This window comes from Myiozetetes cayanensis, unplaced genomic scaffold (genome assembly GCF_022539395.1).
Source record: "Myiozetetes cayanensis isolate MyiCay16 unplaced genomic scaffold, myiCay2020 scf5-8, whole genome shotgun sequence".
NCBI classification, from domain to species: Eukaryota; Metazoa; Chordata; class Aves; order Passeriformes; family Tyrannidae; genus Myiozetetes; species Myiozetetes cayanensis.
In genome coordinates this window covers 20788755-20812068 of record NW_026087742.1, presented here as the reverse complement: position 1 = coordinate 20812068, position 23314 = coordinate 20788755, and the positions used below count along the sequence as shown (strand labels likewise).

Below are 23314 nucleotides of genomic sequence, written 5' to 3'. Positions count from 1 at the left end.
AAAATCATTAACATGTGCTTTAGGAAGAGGGAAAATACCAGGCAAAACCTGTAAGCTTCCGCAGCTGAAAGATGCCCCCTGGACTAGCAGATGCTATTATTTGCTTCCTTTCACTGTAGGCAGAAAGGTGTCTTCTCACCAAGGGAACAGAGAAGGAGGTCATTCTGCTTGGAGGTCTTTCAAAAATGTGCATAGCAGGAGGAGTTTCTTGTGACTTTTTATAATTTAAAAGGCACAAAACAGTGCAAGAGGGAATTAATAGATTACATTCCTCTTACCTGACACGCCCCTAACCTGTACACTCTCTGTAGGGCCCCCTTGGCATTGTTGGGTACAGTTGTTTCAGTGTTAAAAATGTATGAACTTACTCTTGCTCCCACACTCAGCAGGAGAAAATTAATATGGAGCTGGTGCTACACCCAAGGGACAAGACCTAAGAAGAGAAGTTTGCTAATGCTTCCATTACATGTGTTGGGGCATAAGCATAATAATGATTTAATGATTACACTACAGTTCTTCTTACACAGCAAGTATTAATAAATAAGGAAAAAAACAAACAAACAATCAATTGGACAAAGGTTTCCACAATGTCTTTCTTGTTTACCAGACACCTCTGTGAGGCCACCTGAAGACACCAAGTGTCTCAGCATTGCATTAGTCCTCAAGGTAGATCACAGCAAGGTGTTTTCCTTTTGAAAGCATTCAAAGAAAAGCTAAAACCTCTGTTTAGAAAAAGCGTAGAGTTAATAAAGGAGCCTTGCTTTGGATGCATCATGCATATTTTGCCATTCTGAGCTGGGCCTCACTGTAAAAGCCAACCTTACATTCCCCAGTATATGTCTAAGACAACACTGAACATAAGATAGATAAACATTGTGTGCCCTAAACTTTTAAAGTTCATCATGACAAATAACGTATATAAAGGCTTCTCTCCCACTGATGCATTCAGCCATCTCATCCCATGAAAGTAAGACGTCTCTACATTTCATACCCCAGTAGTGCTTTCATATTTGTCATTTGTAGCCCTGGATGGATATAGGATTCACCTTGATATGGCAGTGCCAATGTCTCTAAAGTAATCTGGCCCATGAAAAATCATCTTTCTAATCCTTGAGAATGTCATGTGTATTAGCTGTAGCCTTTCTGGTATGAATCCTCTAGAGTGGATTCAATTTCACACAAGTCTTAGCAAGACAGACCATCCTAGGCTAGGAATTCATATCCTTCACAGACCTTGCTCTTCAGAGAGGCAAGCAACCACTGCTTTTCCCATGGCACTCACCTTTAAACCCATACGTAACTTTTTTCTTCCTAGAGCAGAGAGGTTTGATCTTGGAATTTTGAGTTCAAATGCTTCAAACTGCCTTCCCCATATCTCCCTTTCATATTTGTACAGCTTTATGTGAAACGCTGCATGTTCACATTCAGTCTTCACCTTCAGCTGCAACATTAAGCTAAGCTTTTCCACAGCATTTTTCCTTATCCATTTCCCCTTGACCCACAAAAACCTGTCACCTGAGTTTAATGAGCCATTGAACTTGGCTCAGGTTCAGGTTGTTAGCCACTGTGTTCAAACCTGTTTGTTAGTCTTCCAGTGCTTTCCCACTACTTCCCTTGGGCTGCATATTCCTGGTCAGCTACCTACTCACGACCTCTCCATCAGAAAGGATCCCTGTCGTTGTTTTGCTATGTGGAGACAAGCAGATCATCTTCCAGCTCCCCAGGAGAAAATGGATCCCTAGGGTACTGCAGGGCTGAGGACCTGGGAGGTGCTTGCAGAAGTCCTACAACCTCACCTGAGTGAGCACACTTTTCAAAGGGCACACTCCAGTACATCTTGGCACATATATTTGCTTGGCCTACCTTAATCTGACCCAAGGTCATGGAACAGCAAAAATGTCCCTTTCCTGGGGTGTGCTCTTGTGAGTGTGCACCTTTGCTGTATGCTTTGTATGATCCCTGTTGCAGTTGCCACACTATTATCCTTACATTCATTACAGATCACTGTGGCACAGTCTTTTTTCTTTTTTTTATTACTGCTTTGCATTGCATTGTGTTGGTTAAAGTACTGCTACTGCAATCAAGTATTTTGGTTCACAGCTGAATAAATGTTTGAAGACAGGAATATTTACCCTAATTTACACTTTTAACCCCATACACAAAACGTAAAGGCTCTTTCAAGCACCCTCTCTGGAGAAAACATGTCAGAAACAGAAAAAATTAGGGAAGATGTTGCTCTGTGCTCAGGAAAGTCAATTCAGGAACATGGTCTAGAGGTCACATTTAGTTTGCCTTCAACATTTGGGAAGGAGAGAGCCTTTAAAACTTTCATAAGCAGGTACCTGCCTCAGTACAGTGTCTCCTTGGCTCCACTCTCCCCTCACTCTTTAGACCTGGACAGTTGTTTGGACCAGAGTGAAATAGCTGCAGTCATGACCTTGCTCTAGCCTTTCCCCATTACCGCAAATTTCTTTGGCAGTAGTACTTTTGTAGGCATGAGGGCAGTAGGAGGATCATGTCCATCTGGTGATGAAGTCAGGACCTTGTCTTTGTGCAGGAATATAACAGATGTAATGAAAACACAAATTCCCTGCTCCTCTTTTCTTTCTGGGGACTTTGGCATCCAGCACGTCCATGCAGAATTTCCTCAAGGGATGAAAAGGGCTCAAAAATGAAAGAACTGGCTTCAGGCCAGCACTTGGTCCTTTGCTTGTTCAGGCAAACTCCTGAGATGCCCTATATGTGAAATGAATTGCAGACCTCTGCCTCCCAGGGAATTAGAGTTAATAGCTTAATGTTCTCACAGGGAAAAAAAAAAAAAAAAAAAAAGCCATGCAGGCATTTTGAGTCGCCTCACTGCTATTTCCTCCTTAATGCAGTTTCAGGAGAGATGGTTGTTAGGGAGAGGGAGAGAGGGAGTAGGATCCCATTTTGTATGCAGATTTCAGTGCCGAATTGAAGGTCTTACAGTCTCATGATGCCAGAGCAACAGTAGCAGCAACTGGCCATTCATTCTGCAGTGATCATCAGATGACCTTGAGATTTACCCAACTGGGGCAGTACGGCTTCTATAAATATTCCATTTTCCAGGACTGTGTTTTCAGCTGTACCAGAGACAATCCTAGTGAAGAACTAACTCAGTTGGGCATACCCTCCCTTCCTTCTCACCCTCTCCCTCTCCCCCCGCACCAGCCCTCCCTTACTCTGGGTTGTAAAAAAAGCCTCTGAGATTTCTCTTTTAGCACTGACCTTCTGAGCTATCTAATGATGAAGATAGGAAGAGGCTGCAACCAGACAGTGAAAAAAGAAAACCCTTTTGCTAGCAGGGAAATGTGTGAGTAATATACACACTGTTGGACAGTGGCCAAATCACTCTAGTAACGGCTGTTAGTTCCCCTTACCAGGAAAATGATCAAATGAGAAAGAGAAGCTGCAGTCGGGTGTCAGAAATGCTGAGTCGCAACGGGAGAATGCCGCATCCGATGGAAATTTACCCAGGAGCCAGCGACCTTCACACGCTGGGGACGAGGACTGAGGGCTTGCAGGGATATCCTGCCCTCACTCACACGCTGCTGTACTTCCTCCATGTCACCACCCAGCCACAGCACACCCCGAAAAAGGAGGCCAGCAGATGAGCTTCAAGACAGACTTGGGCTGCCAGGACAGGCTCCATGGCATGAAACAGGGCACTGCTTATATAGTGTGCAAGGGTGGCTGGCCCCACAGCACTGCCTCATCTATGGGGATTACTTGCCTCAGGTAATTAATTGCTGCTCATCTAGCCCTTCCCCTGCTGCTTTGGACACATGGTCTTGAAATGAGACAGCTGGAAATGGTCCCTCTGACCCATACCTGGGGCTACCACACCTCGAGACAGCATGTAACAAAGGGGACTTCACAGCTCCCTGCTTTTAGGGCTGATGGACTGTGCCTGTGTCAAGGTCGATCTTCTCCAGTAGCTGCTTCGGTGTGTGCCCTGTAGTCATTTTCACATTATTTCAGGCACATACCATAGCAGAATGCAGGAATACTCTGGCTTCACCCTTGTCAGAGGGTCTTGGGTTTGGGATACCACAAGACCATATCCTCCTCTCTCCCAAGTACTGGGACATAGCCAATGGCTTTGCCTGCAGGTTTGCAGCCTCTCCATGGAAAATAATGAGGAGTGGGGGACAGAAGTGCAACAAAGTTGAAGGACAAAGGATTTAAGGCAGTAAATAAGAACTGCAGCTGAAAACAGAGGACAACTACTTACACAGAGCTCTAAGATGGAAAAAAGTGGAAGAAGAAGTAGCTGGTGCTGCAGTGATAGGGATGCTGGCTAGATGGTGCTAGCACATACTCCTGTGCTTTTGTCATGGACTAATATAACATTATTACAGTTTTTCCTTTAGACAGAGGTTTCATTTCCATCGCAAAGGCTGGAGAAGTTACCGTCTGTTGATGGTACTGCTAATAGAGAACTGGGAGTCCCAAGTGAAGTTCTTGCCTTTAAAAGGTAAAGGGCTTCTGGAATATGAGAAAGATAATGCTCTCCTTGCAGTGCAAGGGAATGATAAGCAGCCAACTGTCTCAACCCAGTACCCCTGTGTTGGCTAAACATGACACAAAATATGATATCTGCCTCACGTCACCCTTGAAATCACCCCTTCTTGTGCTCTGCTGCAAGAACTTGTTTTTAGTCCTCTGGACTACACTGGACTAGGCTCTCCTGGCTGTGCTAATAGCGCCAGCTCCAGTCACCAAGGCAACAACAGGCTCCTCAGCCCCTGAAAGGAGCATATCCACGTGGTGAGGTGAAGATCATGGCTCAAGCACAACCAATCCCATGATCCACATGCTTTCCTTTTGTGTATTGTACTTCTTGTTTGGCAGTATCCTGTTTGTGGCTGAGCATCCATACAGCCCTTCAGATGATACAAGTCCAGGTATGAGAGATCCTGAGACTACTGTGCTGAGAAACCAATGGGTTTCCAGGACACCTGCTGGTGGATTGGTGCTTGGCACGCCAGGTCCTGAGAAGTTCAGGCCTGCAGAAGGACTATATCCAAACTCCAGAGCTAGGATTAAATGTCTTCTAGCCCTCCTAGTGAATTTCTGTGGTGAACAATGAAACTTGAGGGTAAACTAGATCTTGAAAGAAGGCTCAGACCCAAAACAAACACCCTATATAGCTATGGCTTACACAGAGCCCAGCTACCACTAGAGGGAACAGAAGGCCACAGTGAATGACAAAATTATAAGATTGCTCTCTAAAATGAATGCAGTCAGTGAGAAGATACTAGCAGATATTCTCCATTAAAATTGGAAAACATACCTGAAATAGACATTTCCTGATCTGGCAAGAGGAGGAAGTAGAGACTAGAAATGGAGAGCAAGTAGGGATATTTGTATCTTTGCACGTCCTCCAAGCCCCATCACCAACTCCTCCTGCAGGCAGGGGATTAAAAGCAGACACCTTACGTGCAAGTCTCCCTGCTGATGGGAAATTAGGCAAAGTTACAGGCTAGGACAGGGTATATTTTGCGGAGGAGAAAATACCACCTTTCTCATATGTATCAGAAAGATCCTACGAGCATCCCCAATCCTCTCTTTGCAGTAGGTATAAAATGTTGCACGTGGAAGCAGAAACAGAGGTGTTTGCTGTCCCAGGCTCGCTCCTGAGTGCTCTGTGAAAACATAGCTCTGCTCTTGGCTCCACTGTCCAGCCAGCCTTGCCATGTGCACACAGTGGGAAAAGAAATAACCAATATGACCAGCTAGAAAGCTCACATAGTAATTCTGTCTCCTTCTCGTGTACAAGTTTTCCTATAATTCCTGTTGGTGCTACCCTGCATGTCCCAGAGTGAACCACTTCCCCTCACTCACACAGGCAAATCCCATGCAGCACTGGGCAGTGGGTATCAAGCACCTGTCAGTCATACTTTGGTGAGAAACTCAGTGCAGAGGCCACCAGCTGAACATCAGCCACAGCACAGCTCCAAAGCTAGCTATGGTTCTTTTCCACCCCTCTTCTCTCCTAGAGGTAGAGGAAAACCCTGGATTAAATGTGGCTACAGTCACCATGGCTGCATGGCACAGAAATTGATGGAATGGTACAAAATCTAGTCCAGTCCTTCTGATAGCACTTCTCCAGTCTGAACTTGCCTTTACCCTTTCCTCCCACTCTGAGGACCAGTCTACCTACTTCTGTTGCCTGTCAAGCACAGCAGCACATTTCTAGCTCAGCAGCAAGATTTTCACCCACAGATTCGCTTAGATGTGCACACACACAAGTGTTCCTGACACCTGCATTCAGGGTCTGCCTTCCTCTCCATCTTCAAATGTCAGTCTCACAGAGGTTCTGAGGCTGACTCACTCAGGATTACATGCTTTGGCCTGCCCACGACCTGCACGTCTGAGCAATTCTCCTGGGTCAACTTCATTTCAGAGCTTGGCAGAAATGGTATGTCTGGAAAGAAAGCACAACTCCCTTGTCATTGACAAGAAGGCCCCTGGGTATCCTTTGACCTAATGCTGCTGGTGAGATGGGCTGATGCCACAAAACACAGCAGCAGGAACAACTCAGAGGTCAGGGAAATGCCAGCCTACAATTTCAGATCTTCTATAGGGAAATAATTATGGTTTGCCTCTATTTGGATGCAAGTTCAGGCTTGAAATCTGAACCATGGAAAAATAGCAGAGTAGCTGAATCTCAGATCTGGAATTGGGTTTCTCCCTAATCTTTTCAGATGGATGCTTCAGGATTTTTCCATGAGACCCTATGATGCCCAAAGAAGAGCATTATGGTCTCATCCCATAAAGCTGTAGATTCTCTTATCAAATGTGTAGTTATGATTCATTCTTGACCTGCTCACCATGGGAAGACCATTTCTAAAGCAGAAGGTGTTTTCACAGCACACAAGGCTAAGAAAAAAGATTCTTCTGTACAGCAAATTATTAGCAGTCTAGAAAAACTTGTCCTGTCCAGACTTCAGTCATTTCTAGGAGGTCAAATTTTGTAACACTTTGACACCACAGATGTCACTGGGAATTTTGCTCTTGATTTCTGTGGGACCAGGGGTTTTTTTTAAGGGTATTATCAGAGACCAAAAGCACTTCATACACTCTGTGCACATAGGCATTACCTAGCCATTCAGGGAAACGCTATCTCTGTAGAATGACCGTGGGCTGACAAGACATCCACACGCATATAAAAACCACCACGTCAAGGCCCTAATTTTTCTGAAAATTTTTGCTTCCAAGAGCTATGCAAATCAAGCGGTTCACCTTCCCTTTCCTCTGGTGGGAAATAGGCTGGATCAAGAGAGTACTTACAAACAGGACTTGACAAAGTATGTCATTCTTTAGAGCCGTTAGGGCCACAGCATGGGATAGGAGATGTGCACCTCACCACTCTTCCCTGTGTTCATGTCTTAAGATCTGCTTGAGAAGTTTGACACTGACCTATAAATAAAAAATGGCTGAAGCACTTGAAGTAAGCAAGGGCCAAACAAAAAATGAACTGTCTCATGAGCCAGGTCTGTAACTCTTAAGCCAACCTTCTTTTCCTGGAGCCAGTCTGATGCCAAGATATTGCCATACCTTTGGCAGGAAGTCACACCCGAAGAAAGGAAAAGGAAGCTGTGAAGCCATACGTTACCTTAGCACAACCATAGTTACACAGGCAAGCCTTAGAGAGGTGAGGAGCTCATGCCTTGAATATGGAGAGAAACTTGCCATATGCCTGAAGGCCTCACAACAAAATGGTGCACTTCAATATCTGCACTGCCAGTCTCTAATTTTGTAGGATATATGAATTCATATCAAAATAGGGAGAGGGATATATGATATTTTACTAAATAAATATCTTTTTGCACACCTGTTATCAACAAAAAGTTGTGGCTGTCTCTTTGAAAGTTTCTGTTAGACAGCTTTCTTCTCACCCTGATGTTACGAAAACAAGGCTGCTGTGGGCTACAGGATGATAGTGTACCTCAACAAGCCACAGGATAGCTCAAGCACTGCAGACTGGTGATTAAGCATTAACAAACATCAGTACAGCAAATGAGAACATCAGAGAGCAGCAAAACACGATCCTGCTTCAGAGCTCCACTCCAGTGAGGTACAGAATATGTCACATCTTACACAGCAAGTCCTTTTCCCTTCCTACTCTTGGCAAATCCTGTCCCCTCTCCAAAAGACTTTTCTTTGCAAACAAACAACAGGGGTGAGGTTTACACAAGGGGAATTCTTGACCATGAAATGCAGAATGCGAAAGACAACATCAGCCGGAGGAGTCCAGCAATCCATTAACATAAGCTTACATGAGCCACATTTTCCATGTTTCCACGTTTCTAAAACACAACCAAAGTAGCTAACATCTCTTATGTGGCGGGAATCCAGAGAAAGGCAAGCCAAAGCAAGACTGGGCAGCCCTCCAGCAGAACGGGTTAGCTTCAAAAGCTGAAGTGCACTTAAAACTTTAAGGGGGAACAAGAGGCCAACTTTACACACTGTTCAGTCAGCCACACATGGATTTCCAAGCTGAGGTAAAGTTCCTCTCTTCAGATGAATACTCCACCATTAGACAATAGTTTCATAGATACGAATTATAACATTTAAGCAACAGGAACAAGTTTCATCATTCCATTACACCATGGCTGACACTGGCTATTTCCAGTATACTCTCTGCTCCACACACAGGGCAACTGTCCCCCCAACACAGTAACTACTACTCACTTTGCAATAGTCCAGAGCAGAAAGCAGGGAGGATTGCTTCTGTAAATGAAGACTGTTTGGGAAATTCTAAGATGGAGTGTAACTAGCATTTAGCAAGAAGTGGCACAGACATTGTAATAGTCTCTACCCTTGTGGAAACCAGCATAGCAGGGAGCTAATTTATTTTCCCACCTGAAAAGTATCAATTCTGCCAGCACTAGACCATCAACATGAGGCTTCTGATCCACTTGGAATGGACTAAATCCCTTGAGACTCTCCCAGTCTGGTTGTTACTCCAGTTGCTGATACTTTTCTTGGGTAGAGCTAATTGGAGCATGCTGGAAAGTTAGATCAAGTAGTAGCCAGCTTATCAGCATAGGGCTACTCTTTCTTATCACTGTTTGACCATGCCTTATTCATACAGATAAATGGTGGGTGATGTAAAACAAATGAGAAGAAAAATAGGTCTTTAAATCAAGACTTTTTTTCCTCTGAGCACACGCAGATGAAAGACAGAGTTTCAGAGATCTTGTGATGCTTTTAGGAGACAGACGGGAGTTAAAGGTATTTTAGGGGAACTTTGTACAGCCAAGTAATCTCAGCCTTAGTGATCTGCAGTGCTTAGGTTGCATTGACCAGGGGAAAGGGGAAAAGGGCTACAAGCCTACTTATATCAACCCACTGCAGAGAGAAGAGCTACTCACAACACAAAAACACTGTTGTGACACTTTGCTCTGCTGACAGCCTTATTGAAGGGAGCAAGAATTGATTCAGTTTGGAGACTGAACTCCTACCTCTATCCAGGAGTGAATGTGAGGGAGTAGGAGCACTAGAAAAGAGTAGAGGAGTAGAAAGGGAAAAAAAATGTTCTTCTCTTACTGAAATTGGCAGACAGCTTCCCTGGTGTCCTTATATTGGCAAAGAGCCTCCCCTCCTCCTTAGCAGCTGCCCCTTGTTTCAATGTATTAAAAACAAGATAACAAATCTATCCAGAAAAGACATTTATACAGTGCCTAAAATACAAAGAGTGCCCACAGCAATAGGAATCAGAATTTTGAATTGGCTACTCCTACTTCACAGAGTGCATTGCCCAGAGCTTTTTCAAATAACCACGTGCAGAAATTGTGTTATATTTTTTGAGAAGGATAAAAAGAAAAAAGCCACCAAATATCCTCTCAAACCCTAAACACGCCCCTTTATCCAGCTGCAGTGTACACAGATGACTGCGGGTTTTTTTGGAGTGCACTGCAGGGCAAACACTGAAGATTTCATTCAGGAAGAATTTGGTTGTTTTTTTTTTTCAATTTGGGAATACTGCAAGAAAATTTATATTAGGAATCTTTGTTGAAATACAAGCTGAGAAAAGATTGGAACTCATCCTCACATGTTACTGCACATAGAGATACAACAGATACTGAGTCTGGAAAGTTCCATGGAAAATTGTTCTTGAAGTCTACACATACTGCAGGCTCCACAATATTTCAGAATGACCTGTTTATAAAGGAAAATACTAATGGCCTATAACACAAAGCTAAAAGACAGCACTACAGTGGGCCACAGAAAAAAAAAAAAGCAGGAGAGGTGAGAATTACTGACAGTGTCCAAGGTCCCTGATATAGCTGGGAGTTTGCTATGGAATTTCCTAGCTGTTAGCAAGACTGGTAGTGTGTGAGTGCTGCACGGCATATGCATACATGAAATGAGTGTTTAGGGATCAGATCCAGATTCACAAATATGGAAAACAAACCTCACTTTCAGGGGTAAGACCTGCTGAAAGAGAAGATAAGGCACTGGCAAAATGGTAGCAGGAAAGGAAGACAGGAGGAAGATTAGACACAAAGAAAGGGAACGAAACAGGGAAAGAACTGCTGGTGAACTGCTGGGGTTTTTTAAATGCCAGTTTTGTTACAAACTCAGTGCAGGATCTCGATGGCAAGTAAACCTCACCAAGCTTTTCCTGAGTTCCATCTGTCTGTAAAATAGACACAACATTTCTATACCTCAAGATTCTTAAACGGAAAGCTCTAGAAAGCTATAAAATCTTACAGTGTAAAAAAGTATCACAATGGCATAAAAGAGAAAAGCCAACTCAGAAAATAATCACTGGTATCTGTGGAAAAATGTAATTTTGGGTGCCATAAACAGCTATGCTATTTATACTCTTAAAATGGGGCATGGCTGAGAAAAGCAGCACTCTCTTCTTACTATCACTGTGTTTCCCAGCAGACCTTCCTAGTGAAAGAACAGACACTGTAAAACAAATAAATGCTGATGTGATGGTGATAGTGATTGATGAAGGAAGATCAAGATCCCATTGTGTTCAGCATCGTGAACACCTAATGATCCTTACTCAAGAGTTGCGTATTTAGACTGTAAGTTGGAGACAATAATGGATAGAGTAAGCTGGTAAGAGATGTACATAATGCAGTGAAATTGCTTTTTCTAATTGGGTTTCATCTTGATGAAATGATAAGTGATCCCATCATCTGAGCTTTATGTTTATAGAAATCTGGATCTGTCTGTTGTGTATGAAGACAGCCAGCAGTTCTCTGCTGGGGAGGGCAAAGACTGTATCAGGCAATTCGTAACTATATGAAAATTATTATCTCTGCAGCAAAGAAGGAATTTTGGCAACATCCTCTCCAGTTTTTTGCTTTTCCTCAGGGAATCTCTGACTAAGTGAAGGGCACTTACAAAGTACATTATTTCATTATTCCTGCAGCTTGGGCACTATTTTGCCTGTGGTGCTGCAGGGATCTTAGCATGCAGCTTGGGGTTTTGCCAGTCAGCTCACTGGAGTACTGAAGTGAAGCAATGAAGCCAATGCAGCAAAAATGCTGATTGTACTACAGTCTGGGAGAAGTGCTTTCATATTCAACTCACGTCAAAGCCTGTTACAACGTCATAAATCCTCAGTAGCAGCAAGAGAGGGACAAGGGAGAGAAGCCTGCTGTCTCTGCTTTTCTTGCACAGTTTATTCTCAGCGCTGCACATCATGCTGTCCTTCATCACTCTCCATCACTTCTGAACAGTGCAGGAAGATTCTGAGATCTGCATTTGCAGGGTTATGAGTTAGCAAAAGCTGATTCCACCATGATCCAAAGGCCACAAAAGCCAGGGATTTTCTTGCTGTCGACCCACACGCTTCTACTCTGAGTGAACTTGACATAATAAATAGGGAGCCCCCATAGTGCCAATATTAAAAACAATTTTAAGAGCACAACAACACCTTAAATGGGAGAAAAAGATCTGAAATAAAGAAATAAAAGCAGATGTAAATGTCAAATTCTTTTAATGTCAGAAAGTCATGTATCAACAAAGACATGGTCATAGCAGTTATTATAACTATTGGCTAAGAAATATTTTTGTGTTTTCTCCTGAATATTTGGTAGCTTTTTTCCCATCTTCTTCTACAGCAGCACAAGACAGATGCTCTTGATATTTCCCGTGAAAAGACAGGGAGCAAGAAGCAACAATAGTTAATAGCTGGAGAACATGGGCATTTACTTGGGGTTGCAAGACATCAATTGTCAAATCCATAATGAGACAGTCACTTAACAAGTGAGTTTACAGCATCAGGCCAGAAATACCAAAAATGAGCAGAAGGCTAAACAGGAATATGGAGAGTCAACATATCAGTTTAAGGAGACCAAACAGTCAAGTGGCAGAGCCAGACCGAGCTATGACTAACCAAGTGTGTCAGGATTGATTAACCAGGACTCCAGGATTTACTAAACCAGCTGAAGTATTGATATTTGGAAACTTCCAACAAAAATATTGTTGGAAGGAAGATATATAAGAGGTTTCAAGCAATTAGCACAGTTCTTTTATTGGGTTCAAAGTTCCCAGGGCATCTGGAGAGTTGCAGCACTACTGGGCTAGGGATAGTAACAGTTTTCCAGGCAATTGGTCTGACTTGTTGCTAACATAAAGAACAATGATGTACACTTTTTAGTTGCTGGGTTTTGCATCCTTCATAAAAATAACCAGGTGAGAGCTGGCAAATGTGCAAAATATAGGCTGAGACCCAGTCTGACTTTCACTGCATGTGCAGTATGCATGTAACTACGTTGCTAAGTATTCTAAGGTCACAGAGGCAGGACATGCCTCCTAAAGTGAAAAATATACCATTTTCAACCTCCTGCTTTGAAGGATGTAGTGCTAAAGACAGAAACAGAGCAGAGGAGTGCTCAAGTAGCAGAGTAACAGCAGCTTTAATTCTGTTACCAAGTTCCTCTGGTCACAAAGGTACTACTTCAGGGTTATATAATTTATACTTTCTGTTTGCAGGTGGAAAGATGACAGGCTGTACATTCTCTGTCCTTCAAGACTGGATACAGCTGGAAGCAAGCTGGTCAGATCTTCAGCCAATCCCGATTTGAACAAGAGGTTGATCCACAGACCTCCAGAGATGTCTTCCAACTGGAACTATGCTGTGCCCCATCACAGCATAAGGAAGGTGAGGTGTTGTTACCAATGGATTCTATTGAACAGCAGATTCTGGCCTTTATTTGCTTCAGCTGGAGCCATGTGTTTGACGACTGCTGAAGACAAAACTCTTCCATGCTTTACCAGAAAGAGTCACTGGGTATGGCTACAGAGATAGTAAGTGCAAGACTTACCCACATGCATTTGTAGTTAGCTTAAATTGTGAGCTCCTGAGCCAATGAGTGCTGACATTTTGCATTGCACTGCATGGACATAAAATTTAGCCAGGCATTTAAGTAATGAGCAGAATTTTCTCTTAATCTTGTCATATTCCCTTGAAGGCAGTCACAAAATACAAGTACAAACTATTCCCTAGTACTTGTCATGCCTGCTTTTCTAATACCTCATCTTATGAACAACCCAAACACATAACTTTGTTTCCAGAGATTTTCTAGAGTTCTGCTGATTCTTCTTCATTCTTCCTGTGTTTATCTTTATATTTACTGGCAACTATTTTCTCTTCATTTATGCATATAAATCATGCAATAACACCAAGGTTATGAACTCCCAAGACTACTCTTCCACAAACTCAAAGTGTTTTTTCATGATGAACAATGGCTAAAGGTGAGAAGAGACATAGGAAGCCTGCTGCCCTAACACAGCTGTTTGACCTCTCAATGCAATAAAAGAACCGAGAACATAGCACAAAGAAAAGGAAAGGATGCATTATTCTGTGGATGTAGTTGACAAGCCATCACAATTTACTGTGAAGCTTAAAGCAGTAATAGCTATGTAGGCATTGTCCTCCTTCTTGGTGAACACAGTCACTGCTGGTATCTAGCGCCACGTCAGGCACACCAGCAAAGTACAAGAGTGCTCGCACAAATATGGCCTGCCATGAGGAGGTATAAGGCACGATAAGCTGTGTGGTGCAAAGGCAAATATGCGTATTTGAAAGCTGAGAGCAGGCTCGGGAACTTAATGGCTTAAGTAAGTAAAGACCAGATCCTGAAATCATGTTCCAGGGACTCTCAGTTACGCTTCTTGTAGCAATGAGGAGCTGACGAGGAGGAGCTGATCTGTCCTAGACTCATGGACAAGTTGAACTAAGACATAGACATTTTGTAGCAATGTGTAACTGCTTGCAAGAACAAGGTGGGCAGCGGAGAAGCACATCATGAATCAGCACTAATTACAGGCGTGTGGAACTACTGCAAAGGAGGAGTATGGCCTTATCCTAAAGGACTAATGGATACCATTTTTTACTTCAGAGTAAAAAGCTGTATCTTAACAGGATGGTGCAGAATAGGTTAAACAAATATATTTTTGGTTATATGCAAACTTTATCAGAATGGCATCTGAACCAGGGCAGTGTCAAATCTGTCACACTCACTGAAAAAGCTTATCGCTCAGTTGAACTGCAGGACTGTCAAGACCTTTGTTACTTGACTGGGCTCTATTAGTCTGAGCAGATGGAACTAAGTCTGAGACTTCAGAGATTGGGTGCCGGATGTTGTTGCACTTTCCATATTCCATTATTTTGTCTGCAACCCTAAATATTTCCTGGGGGAAGGCAACCTTTCTTTTGGCTGTCAGCTCTGCCACCTCTGTACAGCAGGGGAGCAGGAGCTGCACCTAACTAGCTAAACTGAGTAACAACAAGGATGACCTCCAGCCACCCCCTGCTTACAAGACAATGAAGTAAGATTTGTAAATGCCATGTAAAGAAGGCCTTGACAGCAGAAGTTGCCAGTCACACTTGGAGAAAGTCTATAAGCCCTTTACAAAGGTAAGAAATTTGTAGCATGAGAGGCAGATTTGACCTAGCTTTCATCCACCTGGCTGAGGTATCCACAGCAACAAAGACAGACTCTTATACAGCAGCATAAACCAATAGCCACATAAACAGGCAGGGACCCCAGTGGTTCTGTAGTCTGTGATGCTGGTACAGGGGAAGGAGAAGGCCAAGGCAGAGGGGAAGAAGAGAAACATGCACAGAAAAGCAGGGTCTTTTCTGAGGCTGGGCAGGCAGACCTCAACTGGCACAGGAAACCACATTTATCATCCACCCACAGACCTGGGACTGCCAATCTGAGTGCTCTCATTAGCAGCTTCAGATCTCAGAGGCAGCAAAGAGGGGTGGCTTGTAGGGAGGAAGGAGGGTGAAGCAGTCTGGGAGCTGGGAGGACACAAGGACAACAAAGCAGGGTGAGACAAGGCAGCTGGTTTACAATAGCAGGAGCACGGCACTGTCTCAGTGCAAATGCCCGGGAGCTGCTTCTGGAGCAGGACAATCTGTCCTGTAACAACAGGGTTAATTTTAAATTGGCAGAGAGCTCCCAGGACTTTTTCACTTCCACTGTCAAATCTCTGGGGCTGTCAGTTGCTAATTACAATAATATGAGGTGACAGTCACATGAGGAGTGATAGATGGCTGAACGGGGCTGAAAATCCAGTAAGTCAGATCACAATGAATTATAGTACCAGTATGCAGAAGCCCCTTCCCCAGATTTTGTCTTCCTCTCTCTCCAATTCTTTCCCATACCATCTGCAGCACCACAAAAGCAAAACAGTACGGAGAAATCATTCTCATGACTAGAATGCAAAATGGATGGAGGGCACTGGGAGGTGGGTTTCAATGTCTGTGCTGTCACTCCAGCTATCCAAATTCACAAAGCACATGGCCAAAAGGGACCAAGTAAGCATCTCATTTCAGTTCCCACATAACATTGGCTGCCAGATAGCATCTGTCTTTAGTGACTGTTAAAGCAAGATCATTATGAACTCTTAAGATTTTATTTTGACACAAAGAATCCTACACAAAGAAAGTACAAAACTGGTATAAAACACTACGAGCTATAAGCGTTCCCACTCAGCATTCACTTTGCACAGGCCTGAAAGTCATGCAGAGATAGGGTCTTTTGAATGTTAAACTGAGATGCTTCCAAGTCACATTCTCAGCCCTTTTTTCCCTTATCTAGCTCATAGAAAACTGGCTTTGGTTCAGCCCATTCCCATGACCAGTAAGTGAATTACAGCTACTGCCATTCTCACATCAAAGATCAATTCAGCCCTGACCTCAGACTTACCCCATAGGTCTGTGCAGAGTTATTATGAGTGATTAGTTCAGATTTTCCCCTCCAGCATTTCACAGTGATGCTATGAACTGTAGGTCACAGTCTATGCTAGAGAAAGCCATGTGAGAACTTTTTGATGATACCAAAATTCACTGAAGGAGAAAGCTGCTCCCCAGCCACAACAGCTGGTTTCCATGGCAAGAACCACAGCTGACTGATCTCTTAATGCTGTTCAATCAGACAGCTATAGTCACCCCCGTGGAAAAGGGTGGCCCATATTAAGCCCCAGGTCAGTAGTCCATGGATTTTGAAAATGCTACAGTTGTCTGCTGTGGCCATTTCTAAAAGGTTTCCCATGGATTAAACTGAAATAAAAGGTAACCGACCTTTACATGAAAACAGACTTTGTGTTAGACTTGAAAAATAAAAGAAATAGGACTGGTGGTTCTTGTATCTCTTTGAAGATTATGGAGAGTATCTTAAGAATACTTTGATTCCTTTTCATAACTTCTGCATTTAAACATAACAGTTTTCCTACCTGTTTTATCACAACAGACTTTCTATATGCTTCAAGAACCACATGAAGCTATAAATTTTGAGGTCAAGCTTAGAACAAGATGAAAGAGGGAGAAGGTAATTTATCACAGATCTATACAAGACTCCTCATGTTTTAAGTTTAGTAGAAATTTCACTCAAATGTCCAACGAAACCACTGGAGAAGAAGTCTTTTTCTGAAGGACTCATGTAAAGTTTTAGAACACTTCTGTCTCTGCTGATCTGGTGATGACTGCTCTTCTAAGAAAGCTCTCCAGCTGTATCAGTTAGAAACCAACAAAAGCACAGAGATATCCAAGCTTGAATTTAGATCAAAAACTAAATATAAAGCTATTATGTTAGAAAAAAAATCCCTCTCCACACATACACATTAAAAAAAACATGAAATCTTTGATGAAAAGGGGGATTCAGTTCCTCAGCTCATGTACAAAAAGGCCCTGGTAAAATGCTATCTGCTAAATCTGTGAGGAGATTCAGCACTGACTCAGCCTGAAGCATCTGCCTCTCTCCTGAATCAATGCCACCTGAATTTCCTGTAGCCTCAAGGCTTTTTTAATTTGTTTTGGCAGCTTCACCTTCAGACACTGCACCCTGCCTATCTAGGCTTAATACGGGACTGTAGCTAAAGACTTGTTATGGATTTCAAGCATAGATGCTAAAAGAAACAGTGATAACAGCTCCTGCAATGAGAATAGACCTTTTTTAGTAAAAAACACTAGGAAAAGACACCTAGCCCAGAGCAAAACCACAACACTAGCTTTTAGCAGTGACATATGATTGGAAAAATACTATGCACTGTCCTGACATTTGAAACTGTAATAGCACACACTCATCAAATTGGCTTTTCCTCATTGTAATGATCCTGGAAGAAGATCACAAAACCTGGAATCACAACAGCTCTGTAATCTCCAGCAACTTTAGGGGATTAATTTATTAGCATAAGTGGTAAGGGTTTCTAGAACAGGGCAACTTTTCCAGCCTGAGGACCAGAGTAGGGAAGAATAGTTATACCACTGCTCTGACAAAAGCCTGAATTTGGTTATGATTAAACCATGGAGGAGGTTCTTCACTTTTAGTGGATCTGCAGACAAAACAAACAGAAAAAAACACAAGCAAACAAACAAACAAAAAAGAGGCACATCAATTTCTGTTCGTAAACTGTGCATGACTTCTTACTATATGTACGTAATAGTCAGGTTACTGAGTATGCCCAGATTAGAAGAAAGGTGGTATAAGAACTGGTTAAATATCTCCTAGTAAATCTATTTGAAATTAATTCTGGGGAGAGATCTGTGGAAGTCAGTAATGATGGCAATAGGCTCCTTGGAACACTAGGAAATTCTGCGTAGCCATTCTAGGATGTCTGCACAAACCCTGAAGTTGATAAGGATGCCTCCCCTTGCACAATTTAGCTATTTTCCACTCTCCAACTTTTCCCTACTCCAAGCTTTACATGAGCAGGGAAACAGTTTCTCACAAAGGTTTGAGACTGTTGCTTCTGAGCAGTCTTTGGGGCGTAATCTGATCTAGCAATGATGATCAATGTATGAAACAGTTGTTCACTGATTATTTGGAAACTGAGTTTTCAAAATAATAGATTTCAGAGTTGCAGAAGAAGAACAGTTATCACAGCATCTAGACAGTTTCCCAGACCAGGAAAATTTGTTTCAGTGGTTTCTTTACTAATGTTTCAGTGCAGCTTTCTTACCCTTTCCTCAGAGACTTTACGACTTTAGTTTTGCTTTTCCTGTTTGCTTCTATTACTTAATCCTTAATTTAATACTACACATGCAGGCAGGAAGCTATTACAAAAGTAATTCAGAGGCTTACGTTAACTTGGAAAAATAGCACTGCAGATAGTGATTTTCTTTCTTCACTGCAATATTCCATGCGGTATCATACCAGAATTTTGTACAGCTACTTCCAAGAAGAAAACAGCTCTGCAATATCCTACAGTATCACAGGATCTTAAGTAGTAGTTTGCCTTTTACAAAGAAAGAACTACACAAAATAGAAGCTGAACCAGAATCTCTGTAGGGAAGTATCAAGAAGAAGGGGTTAGGGAAAGGTGTGCTTTCTCAGGAGTGGAGTCTGATTTTAAAGTGGTACCTAGATGCTGGAACTTAAAATCAGTTTCTAGCCCTGAGGTACTGGTGGACAGTAGGCCTACTGTGTAAATTAATTTTTTTCACTTTTCCTATTTTTCAAAAGGGTGATTGAACTTAAAGTACTTTGAGAACATCAAGGGAATAAGGATAGAAAAATATCATTAATAGTAAACTTGACAAATGAACTCCAGCCTTCACCACATACATTACTCTGAAAGGAGACAATAACTCTGAGCTAAAAATTTGACTAGGATATATCTTTATCCCTTATGAAGCATGGCCTTCTAGCAGCTTTGTCTTCCATAATACCAAGGCTTCTGTAATGTCGTTTCAAAAACATAATAAAGGAACCCCAAATCCCCAAACTTTCATAACTACTGACAGTGCAGAAAGCTTATACATATATATATATATAAGTCATGCTGCAAAGATGACAAGTAAAAGTAATCAGTAATTGAATTCAATTTACAGCTCCCAGATCATGCAGCCTCCCTGACTCATCCAAGCCACTCTGCTTTATCAGAACTGCCAGCATCACACTGAGACAGTATGCAATAAAATATGGAAAATGTGTTCACAGTGTGCAACCTCAGTGTTGCTATGAGCTGACATGAAAAACACTTTCTTCTCTCAGTGAAATGCCACAATGTGGCTGCATTAGCTTGAAAGCAGATGTAAATTGATGCTGCTACTGTCACTGCTCCTGTCACACCTGTTTTGTGTATAGGCGACTTCAGGGCTCAGGGTATTCACACACAGCCTCCTTCACCAGCAGAAAATGTAAAGCTTCATTTCTGCCTATAGTCCTGAGTAATATGGGATGTGCATCTAAAGGATGAAGCGCTGTGAGGTAACACCTTCATACGCCCTTCCACGCTCATAGTGGGGGATAAACTGCCTTCCCATGAACAGACCTTGCAGACACAGGAACCCGAGTAGCAAAGATATTCCAATAAAATCACATGACACTACTTTCATGCAACTCAGTTTTGTATACACAGATCTAGTTGTACCTGTCACTGACGAAGTCTGAACCCTTGCTTTTCTCATTGCAGCTCTAGCATCTCAGTGTTTGCCAAATAATAAATAAAGCTTTACCGTTCTTGCTCCTACTTTAGTACAGAGCTTGGGTGCTAAAATAAAACCCATTAAGCTGGCTACTGTTACTCATTCAAGAAGTACTACTGCATCTGTGATTTTAGTTCAAAGCACAGCAATTTCTCTCCATTTCATGGCTGCAACAAGGCACTGTAAGAGAACACCGCAGCATTTCTCCTAATGGCTCCAAAGCAGTACTAACACCTGCAGCACTAAGTAGTGCTGCATCTACAGCATCTTCAGCAGGAGAGAAACACAGAATAATTCAGGTTGGAAGGGACATTCTTCTTAAAGCCTCTAGTCCAAACTGTGCTCAAATTCAAGCTAACTCCAAAGTTAGGCCAGGGAGGAGAGGTACCAAGAATAATCACTCCCTTCTGTGACCACTGGACAAGACAGAAAACAAATATTTTTTTGTGTTGATTAAATGCAGCATTTCTAAGAACTGATGGGGAACAAAATTGCTAGCCAATATAGGTTCCATTTCCAATGAAAGATTGGTCTTAGCACCTCATATGTGCTACTTCACTGACATTTTCTGCTTTTCCAAAGATTGGATGTGCAAGGCATGCAGCTGCTGTTTTTAAAGTAAAATCAAAGGACAAGTAATTTCAGATGGGAACTGATTTTTAAATATCAGTGTTTTCTCATAGCGAAACCATATCTGAAGCCAACCAAAGTCACCAAGATGCAGACTAGTTTGCAGCTCTTCTAGCCTCTGGGTTTTGAACTTTTATACTTGATTCACTGACTAGAACAGAATAAGGCACAGTGGTTAACATGCCAGTGAGTCAATGGAAACGTAGTGAAAATTGCCACTTTAGCACTGGCAGCATCAGTGGAATTACCTGGATAGCAGCAATGGTGTGAAATGTTAGCAGAACATTGCTGGTAGTCTTATCTTTGCTCCATGACCAAGAAGTTGTGACCAGCAGAGAGGAATGAATATTATTCAGAAACAAAACTCACATATGCACACTATTGTCTTTTTTTAACCCCTACAGGAATTTTAAAATCACAGTTCCTCACACTCAGAAATACTACCCATCTTCAAGGTGACTAAAAAGCATCATGTGTGTCCTGTAAGAAATTCTGCTCTCTTCTGGTTTTCTTCAGTTCAGAGAGAAACATGAAATTTAATATTAAAAGTTCCCAGAAAGCACTGGATCCAGAAACACAGAGCTGTAGATTTTCAGTCAGTCCCTGGTCAGGACATGTCTACACTGCCATGGCTGCTACAGAGAGTTGTTGTTTCACATCTGCCGTGCTCACTATCTTCCCTGCACAGCTTTTTTCCCCCGGCCAAGCCACTTCTTGATCACAGTGAAGGATGGAAGTGCCACCCTATTCACTAACTGGTATCAGGCAGGGTAGACTCTATGTAAGAAGTGACAACAAACTCCTCAAAGCTTCCCAGGCGTGTCAGAGGTAGGCAAAATAAAACCGAGTCTACTTTCCACAGAGCTCTCCTCCCCACTCTTGCCCATAAAATTATGGGCTATATAAGAACTTTCATCCCAGCCATGGTGCTTATAAAGGGTTATGTGAGGTGAGGATCAGTTATATATGATAATGTGGTTCTTCCTGCTAAAACTTCTTCCAGAATGCCTCTCAGGCATATACAACAGTGTGTAGTGCTCCCAGATGTGACTATGTTTCTAAGGAAGTAAGAGAGAAAAAAACACTCTATTGAGTTAGCTGAAAAACCCTGTAAGATTATGCAGCTCATGCACTCTGATGCCCATTATTTAACTACAGGGTTTTTAATCTTAAATTTCCACTCTCTTTAGACTTTGGCTACCTATGTCCCTTACTATTACCTAAGATCTAGAGGAAGGCAGTTCTAAGGAAAGGGCTCTTTTCTGTTGTCTCCATAGCCCCCTTTCCCAGGCATCTGGGGCTGCTGCTGCTACAGGAGGTGAGGCACTGAGCTATATCAGCAGCTCCCACCTGCCAGGTGCATGTGGATCTGCACTGGCTGTGAGCACAGACAGCCGAGATATTGCTGCACTGTTTTTCTGGAAAAGAGCCAACCACCACCTATAGTTTTGTCAAACAAGGCTCAGCTACAAGAAGAGCCATTAGCTAAAGGCACAAAAGCACCTGGTTGATGAGGCTGAAGGTAGCTTTTGAAATCCAAGGTTTATTAGTAAAGGCACCTGTCTCCTGGGATGCTTATGCTCCTGCAAAGCCATGACCAGGCACAATGGGTTTGGAGATGCCTAGAGAAGAGCAAGTCCATTGTCACCCATCACAGGTCTTTCTGTCAGTACCAGCAACAGAATAAAAGCTCACAGACTTTTCTTTTTTTGTGCATGGGCCAAATGGGGAAGAGAGGTAGTAAAAAGAGTGGAGGAGAAACTTGCAGCAAGAAACAGTTTCTAGATCCTTTGACTTTGGACTGTCTTAGTTATTAAAGCATACTCAAGTCCCAGAGTTTTCTATGGGTCAAGTACACAGTTAAGTAAAGCACACCATTTCACTCTCCTGAATAAAGTAGGTTCCTGATAAAGAAACAGCCCAAGGATGTTGCATATATATACTTTCCAAGAGGCAAGTCAGATTTTGAATTTGCAGCACAAGAGTTCCTCAGCATGTTCCTATCCTATGATAAAATCGAGGTAGCTTAAAGGGTCATTCATGTTCAAGGTTTCAGTAGGCTCTGGTCACACGTGAAGGTTACCTCATTGTAACTTGCTATTCTCAAATCAAAACACCTGCCAAATCCACAGTTTCATGGAGCTCACATACAGTCATAGCAAAAATCAGTTCTGCATGGAAGGAGCCAATGCCCTACTTCTCAGGGTGGGCTCTTTTTATGCCAAGACAGAGTCTCAGTCATTTGGGCCCCACCTTCCTTCCAACCTCACCAAATCAAAATTTCTAAAGGAGTTTTTACAACACGAGTGGTGCATTCCCTGCCCTTGCCCAATTCCCTTCTTTCTAGGCACTGGCAGAACCATATCACACACATCTAGGGAAAAGAGGGTGGTCACACACACATGCATGATCACAGTTTGTCACATGTTACTACTGATGGAAAATGGCAACTTCAAATAGAGCTTTAATTTCAAATAAAGTAGTTTTCAAACTTAACTGCTGTCTTGAGGATAAAAGTGGGATGTCTGTGACAGTTGTACTCTGATGTGTAGCTTGCTCTATACAGTAGCTCTGCACTAAAGGATCACAGATGGTTTGTGGTGGTGCAGAGACCCTGATCTTAGGGACTGCAGACTCACTGTACTTGCAGAATTCCACCTTAAGAGTAATTGGACGTCTCTGTAACTCAGAGAAGGTTTGCTAAGCAATGACACATTGCACTTGGAAGTGGAAATATAACATCTGGAA

General features: G+C 42.5%; 1 long non-coding RNA gene across 1 annotated transcript in view; it reads right to left on the bottom strand.

Moving 5' to 3' along the window:
* LOC126648926 (uncharacterized) overlaps nucleotides 1–23314 on the bottom strand; it is a 281474-nt gene that overhangs the window by 94313 nt on the left and 163847 nt on the right. The gene's annotated exons all lie outside the window — the stretch shown is intronic.